Source organism: Rattus rattus, chromosome 7 (genome assembly GCF_011064425.1).
Source record: "Rattus rattus isolate New Zealand chromosome 7, Rrattus_CSIRO_v1, whole genome shotgun sequence".
Taxonomy (NCBI): Eukaryota; Metazoa; Chordata; class Mammalia; order Rodentia; family Muridae; genus Rattus; species Rattus rattus.
In genome coordinates this window covers 45671880-45681814 of record NC_046160.1, presented here as the reverse complement: position 1 = coordinate 45681814, position 9935 = coordinate 45671880, and positions in this window count along the sequence as shown.

Sequence of the window (9935 nt, the reverse complement as noted above, 5' to 3'; positions counted from 1 at the left end):
TTTTAAATCCAAATGATAAGAAGGGGAAAGATCTAGAAAAGAAAAAGAAAAAGTCTAACCCAGCAATCCAGATAAGAACTATTATTCCAGCAGTGGGGAAGGTTACCAGGATTAGATTTACAACATATGTGGAAGTTAGTGTCAGCAAGTACTGGCCATGGTGGGGAGCTAGGAACAGGGATAAGAAAGAACAGAAGGCAGCACCAAAGGTCCTGGGCCATTGATCTGGACAGGAAACAAATTATGAAAAGAAAAGCATTGTGTAGTTTTGAATAAACAGAATTTGAGGTCTCATTTGTTACATGGATGGAGATGCAAAGCAATCATGTGGATATAGACATCTAAACCTTGAAAGGGTCATGTTTTCTGAGGATTTGAAATTGGAAGTTCTAGAAAATGTTGGTCATAGACAACTCACTGGGTTAAAAAAAATCAAAATCCAGACAATTACTGTATTGATTAGTATTTGCTTGCATAGACCAGAAATGCCTATAGCTAGATTAAAAGGAAAGGGATTAACTACAAAATATTATGCAGCTTAGAAATTTCATGGAAAAAAAACTATCCTAAGCTTCAAGAAACGATTCCCAACACCACACTTCATAAACAAACAGCTAAGTGAGCTGCCGTCTCTGAAACAAGAGATTCCTAACCCTTGGGACCTTCTGCTTCCTCAGTAAGTGTCCGCAGCCACTTAACCCAGCACCACAGCCTTACTGCATCCTACCAGCAAACACCCCCCAGGCCTTGACCTCTTCCCAGTGTCCCATCCAATGAACCAGACCATAGATGCTGAAATACATGCAGAACACACAGGCATCTGAAAATGGTTCATTTTGCTTTATTTGGTTGTGGGTTTGTTTGTTGGGCTATTTTCCACATTAGGGGGACAGTGAAGAAAAGTGCATTGTGAGTGAATCAAACCACAGGAGACTCCAAAAGGATTAAAAAATGGGCAGTGAACACTGAAAACCAAAGCTAAAACTGTCCAGTTGCCTTGGTTCGGGTAACATCAGTCACGAATTACTGAGAAAGATGATTGAAACTGGTTAAAGGTAAAGGTCCTGAGGAGATGTCTCAGTGTTGAAAATGTTTGCTCCATTAAAGCATGAAGAACTGAGTTCTGACCCTCAGAACCCACCTAAAAGCTAGATATGGCAGTGTTGTATTTGTAGCCCCAGGCCTGGTGGAACAGAGAGATAAGCTCACTCACCAGCCGATCTAGCTGACAGTGAGCTGCGGTTCAGCAAGAGACCCTGTCTCAAAATAAAACAAAATGAAATAATAAATGTGATTCATGTTAGAGTACACCTGGTGTCAACCTTTGACCTCCACATGTCTATGTGAGCAAGCACGCCAGCACCCTTGTATTGTAATTTCTTTCCAGTTGAAACATTCCTTTTCCAGCCTCATGAGGTAAACCAAAGGTCAGGGGGTACAGAAGTTTAAAAGGTTTCTGGAGGTTGCTAGCCCACAGTATACAAGGGGGTGAGCAGTTGCTGGGAGTGGAGACTGACCCTCAAAACAGTGGGAAGAAAGCCATCTGTTCAGACTGTGAAACGACCTGCAAGCTGCTTAGAGAGCTCCAGGGTTATAGCTTGGGGGCATCCTCATCTATGCTGAGGTAGGCTTTCCTCTGATGCAGCTGTTTTTGTGCTAGCCTGCTCCAGATCAGTAACCTCTCACCCACATTCCTGACCACAACCTTAGTGTGACTCACTCTCCACCAAATTAGACAATAGTACAGTCGTCAGTTTGGTCTGTTATGGGCCCTCTTTCTGGAGTAAGTAGAAATGTTTATGGCATCTAGCCAGGAAAAGTACACACACACACACACACACACACACACACACACACACACACACACACACACACATTTTAAAGAAGTCAACAAGAAGGTTAGTTTGACTTCCTCTTAAGGATGACGTAACTTCTAAGGACCTGGGTGTCCCATATGGCAGGAAGGACTCATACCAACTTAGCAGGCTTCTTGTAAGAGTAACTTACCTTTCACCACTATAGCGGAAATCAAAAGTGTTGGCCTCACTTAGCACCTGGAATCTCTCCAAGTGCAGGCATTGGAGTGTGGGCAAGCTCAGTTACTCAGCTCCCTCATCGTCTTCTTCCAAGCTGGAAACCGACTCGTGAGTTAATAACTTTCAAATATGAGCTTTATTAATGGTGAACTGGGAACAAAGAGCTCAGTATGAGCCTTGCAGTGGTTAGTTCTTTGTTTGACCCAAGCTAGTGTTATCTGGGAACAGGGGAACCTAATTAAGAAAATGCCTTCCTCAGAGTGGTCCGTAGGCAAGTCTATGAGACATTTTCTTGATTAATGATTGATGTGGAAGGACCAAGTACACTGAGAGTGGCGCCACCCTTGGGCAGATGGTTCTGAGTTGTGTAAGAGGTTGAGCAAACCATGAATCACCTCTCCATCCTCTGCTCCATTGCTGCCTCTAGGTTCCTGCCTTGACTTCTTTCATGGAGGACTACAAGCTATAAGACGAAATAAACCCTTTCCTCTGCAAGTGGCTTTTGGTCACAGAAATAGAAATGAAACTCAGACAGGCTTCAACCCAAAATATCCTTCCCTGAAACTGAACTCACAAACCCAGTGCCGTACTTACTAGATGAGTGTCTCAGCTTGCTTTTCATTGCTATGATAAAACACATGACCAAAAGCAAAAAGAAATGTGCTTTCCCTGTCATCCAATCCCTCTACACTTCCCTCTGCCAACTGATCAGGGAGGAAAAGTTAAACTTTTGTCTGCTGAACGCTTGACCAGATGACAATAAAGCTTTTTATTTTACAAATATCCAACACTATTGTTTCAACTTCCATACATGTCTCTTGTATGCTTCAGGCTCATGGAGCAGAAGACTTAACATAAGAGGCACCACTGCATAAATGTATCTGCAGAGTCTAGACCGGGTCTTTGAAAAGAAATAGAAATCTAACCCTAAACTTCATATGCAAATGCAAAAGCCCCAGGGACCTACATAAGTTTGCAATGGAGGACCAGGGTTAGAAGACTAGCACTCCCCAATTTCAGAACTTACTGAGAAAGTACAGTGATCGATACAGTGGGGGGCTGGTCAAGGTCAGGCTCAGAGATCAATGGGGTAGAATTGAGAGCCTAAGAATAGACTCCCGCCTTTATAGTCAGTTGGTTCTCAACACAGCCAAGAAACTTTACTGGAAACTCTGTCGGATAAGTAGCTTTGACAACTTGTGTTTTTATAAAACATGAAGTCAATCCTACCTCATACTACATACAAAAATTAACTCCAATAAAATCAAAGACGCAATTCTAAAAGTATAGACTTATAAGAAGAAAACATAAATATAACTATAGACCTTGGGTCAAGCAATGGATTCTTAGCTATACTATCAAAAGTATAGTTAATAGAAGAAAAATATCTAAATGGATATTAGAGAATTTAAAGGGGAAATGGGTATGTCAACGAACGCAATAAAGAAAGTAAAAAAACAATTCATAGAATGGGAGAGAAAGTCTGCAAATCATTTATCTAGCAAAAAGAACTTGTATCTATAATATATAAAAAGCTCTTACAACTCAATAAAAAAACAAATAGTCCAATTTTCAAATTGGCAAAGGATCTGAAAGGTTAGTTCTCAAAGAATGGCTGAAACAGGCAGGAGAACACAACCAAGACTATTAGCCATCAGAATGAAAGTCAAACCACTGCTGGTTTCTTGGTTTCTTGTACATTATGATGCTGTAACAAAACAAAACAAAAGGAAAAAAAGTTTTACTGTTCCCAATGGGAGCAACTTTTTCTTTCCCTCAACAGCATTTGAAGCCACACTGACAAAATATCATATAATATACATTTTCTGCTTTTTCATAAATAACCCAGTAGTATGAATTTCTGATGAAGGTGTTGAGAAGCATATTAATAAATATGCTTTATGCATTAATGCTTATTTAACTGAAAATATTAATTTATACAGATGGCAACAGGTCAAGTATCTTTAGCAAATGATCATGGCCTCAACTTACTCATCCACTATTTTGTTTTTTAAGACATAGGCTCACATTGTAGCCCAGGCAGGCCTGGAACTTGCAATTCTCCCTCAGGCCTCTGAGTGCTAAGACTGGAGGTGTTTTCCACCACATCTGGCTACAATCCATTTTCTAAAGCTGATTTTCCAAAAGGAATCCAAACCGTTCTCTCTGTCTGTTACAGATTGTCCACAGAAATTTTTTAACAGAGCTGAGATGTGCGTTCTATGCAGTTCTACATTGGAAGTACTATGTCCATCTCTTTAAAGATGCGGCTGGTGTTCACATTTGTTGAGTTCTTGAAAGGATTGTTACCAGAACATTTCAGTGACATTCTCAGGCACGGTGGCAGATGTGGCACATGTATAAATGTTAGGAAGGTTTTTACTTTTCTTTGAGAAGTATTTATAACATAAGGCATTCCTCTAAGACAGGGTGCATGGTCTGTGTGTCTACAGATATTTTACTCTTTGTACTTCACAGGACAATCAATATGACCTAAAAGCCATTGCACTGCTTAAACATCTTGGTAATATCATGAATTGAATTTGCTGAAGATCTCATACATTTCTTAACTCTTGCGCTCTTAATAAATTGAGTTGAGAAAAGAAGTTTTTGTTGTGGGCAGGGGAGGTAGCTCATTTGGTTTAATGCTTGTCCAGCACACATGAAGCCCTGGGTTGCTTCCCCAGTACAGCATAAACTGGGGGTGGGGGTGTAATCTTGGCACTTGGGAGGTGGAGGCAGGGAAATCAGAAGTTCAAGGCCGTCGTCAACTACATAATGAGTTTGAGTCCAGCTTAGGATAACAGACACTGTCTCAGCACTGAAAGCCTTTGTTGGTAGTCATTTAGGCCCTAGCAAGACAATGTCCCTTTCATGTGGAAAGTGTGATTATTATGACATATTCTCAACATGGTTCTGAACCTGCACCTCAGTTCAACACCAATCGGCTGAACTTTAAAATGTATTAAAGTATTATTTAAGTAGGCATTCAAAATTATAGATCAGATGGTTTTAAATCTCTGTAGGATAATTTGTACTGTAAAAGTTGTCCCTTCTCCCATTTCTTTCTGCTGTTCTACTATGCTAATTAAAATACTTGTGTGAACATAAAAAGTCATATTAAGAGGAATTGGTAAGAATGTGGCCAAAATGGAAAGCTCATACTTGACAGTGGAAATGTAAAAGGCTATGGTTACTTTGGTAAACAGTATGGCAGATCCTCAAATGGTCAACATGGCATTACCATATGACCAGCAAGCAGGTCTACCCATAGGTATAAATATAACCAAGAAAGGTTAAAACACAAACCTAACATTATTCATTATTGTAACATAATGTAAGAAACGTTCTTCATAATTGTCAAAGATGGATACAACTACAGTCTCCATCTACTGGTGAATGGGTACGGAAAATGCAGGCTAATCCTGCATGAGAATATAGCCTGCCATGGAAGGGGTGAAAAGCTGGCCTGCCCCCACACGTATGAACCTTAACAACATTATGATAAATAAGAGAGAACAGTCCTATTCATCGAACGAAATCAGAAAATCTAGACAGATAGAGAAGAATTCTGTTTTCCTCAGATTAGAAACAGGAGGACCAGAGCAAGAACTGAAGGTTTTCTTTTAGTGGTGATGAAGTTTCTGTAAATCCACTATGGTGATGCTAGAAAAACTCTGAATATACTTAAAACCAGTATATGAATTGTGCTCTTGAAATGGGTGAATTGTACAGTATTTAAATTACACCTCAGAAGGATCTTTTTCTTTAAAATTAACTTATTTTTATCACTTATACCAACTGTAAAAATTAATGGGTTTCCAATAGCACAGGTACTAAGATCAACAATTAATAAATGGGACCACACGGGTCTGAAACACTTTTGTAAGGCAAAGGACACTGTCCAAAGGACAAAACGGCAGCCTACAGAATAGGAAAAGATTTAACTAATCCCACATCTGACAGAGGTGTGATAACCAAAATATATAAAGAACTCAAGAAACTAGATATCGACAAAACAAATAATCCAATTGAAAAATAGGGTAAAGATCTCAACAAAGAATTCTTGACAGAGGAATCTCAAATGACTGGAACTTAAAGAAATGTTCAACATCCTTAGCCATCAGGGAAATGCAAATCAAAATGACTCTGAGATTCTATTTTACATCTGTCAGAATGGCTAAGATCAGGAAGTCAAGTGACAGTACATGGCAAGGATGTCGAGCAAGGGGAACACTACTCTATTGCTGATAGGAATGCAAACTAACTTAGCCATGTTGGAAATCATTGCCAGTTTCTCAGCAAATTGGGAATTGATCTACCTTAGGCTCACCTATACCACTCTTGGGCAAATACTCAAAGGAGCACCATCTTACCACAAGACACTTGCTAAACTGTGTTCATAGCAACTGTATTTGTACAGCCAAAAGCTGGAGCCAACTTAGATGCACCTCAACTGAAAAATGAATACAGAAAACATGGTACGTTCACACAGTGTAGTATTTCTCGTCTGTTAAAAGATCATGACATTTTCAGGCAAATGGATAGATTTAGGGGGAAAAAATCCTGAGATAATCCAGACCCAGAAAGACAAACAAGCTATGCGTTCACTTATAAGTGGACATTAGCTTTAAAATGTAGGATTATCATCATGGTACAGTCTACAGACCCGAAGGGGCTAAGTAACAAGGAGGGCTCAAGATAAGATACATGAATCTCCCTGGGAAGGGGAAATAGAGGTGAGCTGGGGGTTAGTGGGCATGGGAACAGGAGGGATTAGGTTGTGTGGAGGAGAGGATACTAGGAAAGACAGCTGGAATGGTGGGGGGGGGATTTAGGGGTTATGTAGAAACCTAGTGTAATGGAAACTCCCAGGAGTCCATAAGGGTCACCCTAGTGAATACTCTTAAAGCCTGAGCCTGGCCATCTTCTCCAACCAGGCAAGGCTTCCAGTAGAGGAACTGGGACTTTAACCCAGCCACAAAACATTCAACTCACCATTTGCCATGCCTGTAAGATGTGGTGACTCAGAACTCAGATGTGGTGACCAATCAATGACTGGTCCAACTTGAGAGCCATGCCACTAGGGGGAAGACCATGCCTAGCACTATCTGGATATCCCAGAGACCTAGGATTGAACCAAATACTCCCTAGGGAGAAAAAAAAAGTCCGTGAAATGATTCGTAATGATACTTTGCTATACTTGTAGACCGGAGAGTAGCATAACCCTCATCAGAGAAGTTTCACGCAGCAACTGATGGAAACAGTGCAGAGACCCACAGCCAAACAGTATATAGAGTTTGGGATCCTGCAGAATAAAGGAAGAAAGGATTGTAGGAGCCAGAGGGGTCAAGGACACCACACGAAAACCTACAGAATCAACTAAGCAGTGCTCATAGGGCTCACAGAGACTGAACCGACAACCACTGGGGAGCCTGCATGGGATTGACATAGGTCCTCTGCAAATATGCTATGGCTTGGTCTTCTTATGGGACTCCTAACCATGAGAGCAGGGGTTGTCTGAAGGCTTTAGGGACTCTTTTCCTCCTGTTGGGTTGCCTTGTCCAGCATATCCAGGGGATGTGCCCAGTCTTATTCCAACTTGATGTGCCATGTTTGGCTGATATCTGGGGGAGGAGTGGATCTGGGAGAGAAAGGAGTTGGAGGAACTGGGAGGAGAAGAAGGAGAAGAAACTGTGGTCAGGATGTAATATATGAAAAATGAATAAATAAACAATAATAATTAAAGAAAACTGGTGATGATGACCTTTCCGTACACACATATATTATGCTTTGAGTATATTCACCCCTTTTATCCTTTCTTATCGCCGCTCCTCTCTCTTCCACTTTTCTCCTTCACATTTCTAATGGTCCCATTTTATCTTCACGTCTTTTAAGTTTCCTCTTGAACTCCAAAAAAAAAGAGAAAACATTCAACTTAGCCCTTGTGAGCTGTTTGCCTCAGTCATGGGCATGGAGGACCTACTGTGGTAAGCAGGTCTCAGTGTTGTGATGCTGACTTGGATTCCTTTGGGAATACAGCCAGGAGTGGTATAGCCGAACCTTGAATAAGAACAAAAATTAACTGTTAATAAAACCAGTATTATGTTAATGTTCTTATATTAATAAATTTACATTACATTAATTAATAATAAAACCTTTCAGTTTCCTTGAAGAACGTCCACAGTTGCCAAACTGTCCATATCAGGGTACTTGCCTGGCCCCATTTTCCAAAATTGGGGGAATTTTTGGTTGTTTGTTTCCTTGATGACTGAAGGAAGATGAAATATAAGTGTAACTTTAATTTTTATTTCTCTGATGCCAAAAGAAGTTGAACATTTCTGTGTATGTATTAGTAATTTATTCTAAACTATTGCTTCCTGACACTGAACAACAGACACGGAAGAAGTAGTAACTATAAGTAATTTGAAGTCAAAACATTGAAGAGATTCCCAAATTCACATATGTCTTAGTCAGGGTTTCTGTCGCTGTGATGAAACATCATGACCAAAGAGCAAGTTAGGGAGAAAAAGGTTGATTCAGCTTACACTTCCAGATCATAGTCAATCATTGAGGAAGTCAGGACAGGAACACAAGCAGGACTGGAACCTGGAGGCAGGAGCTGATGCAGAGGCCATGGAGGGGTGCTGCTTACTGGCTTGCTCCTTATAGCTTGCTTAGCCTGCTTTCTTGTAGAACCCAGGACCACCAACCCAGAGACGGCATCACTCACAATAGGCTGCCCCCCCACCCCTGTTGATCACTAATTTAGAAGGTGCCTCACAGCTGGATCTCATGGAGGCATTTCCTCAACGGAGGCTCCTTACTCTCTGATGACTCACTCCAGCTTGTGTCAAGTTGACACCCAAAACCAGCCAGTATAAGATCTAACTTTCTAATGAACTAGAAGACAAAGCCATCTACTGGGAAGGAGTTTACAGTCATAGTGGTGTGAGAAGCAAGGACGAGTGTTATAGTGGTGTGAGAAGCAAGGAAGGGCCTTAGTTCCAAGCAATAAAAAATGTCAAAGTGTGTCATGAGAGTGTGTCCAAGGTGGAGTAAAGGCGGGGCACAATAATCATAGGACGTCATAAACTTTATACCCGTCAATGCATTTGTGAATCTAGAATGAATAACCCCTTTGCAAACGATTTGTCAGATGGTATTGGTAACAACTTTTAAACCTTAGAAATTGCCACTATACTTGCCCTAAGAAAACGTCCTTTTATCTTACTAATTTCAGGGGTAGATATGCAAGTACAAATGGAGGCTATCCACTAGTCAGCTCTAACCTGGAGCAGAGAAAGGGAGGGAAAGAAATGCGTACAGCTATGCTGAGTTGTCTGTGCTCCTTAGACATATTAACTTTCAGAAATCTAAAAGCAAATAAATATACAAAACAACACTAATCACCTTTGTCTACCGATTCAAGAACCCCACCCACCTGAGATCTTCTCCTTTTACAGTCCCAGGGTTGGTAGGATCAAAGGACAGACTTCTGGGAACCTCAAAAGACTTTCCCCTTCACACTACCCATATGAATTTTTCAGGTCTTATAACTATCTTTCCAGAGACGTCAGCATTTTCTGTCACTTATTGGGTCCCCCATGGTCCCTCACCTCTAAATATAGCTTAGAATCTAACATTTCTCAAATATGATTCTGACCTTCGGCCAAGACACACAATAACAGTTCAAGGCAGAATATAGAAAGCAGTTTGGTTATATTAAACTCAAAGGAGTTTAACAGAAGGACTAGAGTGTTTACAAGTTAACCACATGGCTGGAGGAGGGGACATTAGGCTGGGACATGACCTCAAGTAATGCAGAGCTGAGGTGTTGAGAAAAGCTACTGTCTGACATCAGGAAGTCAGGACCCAGAAACTACAGCTGCATCTCAA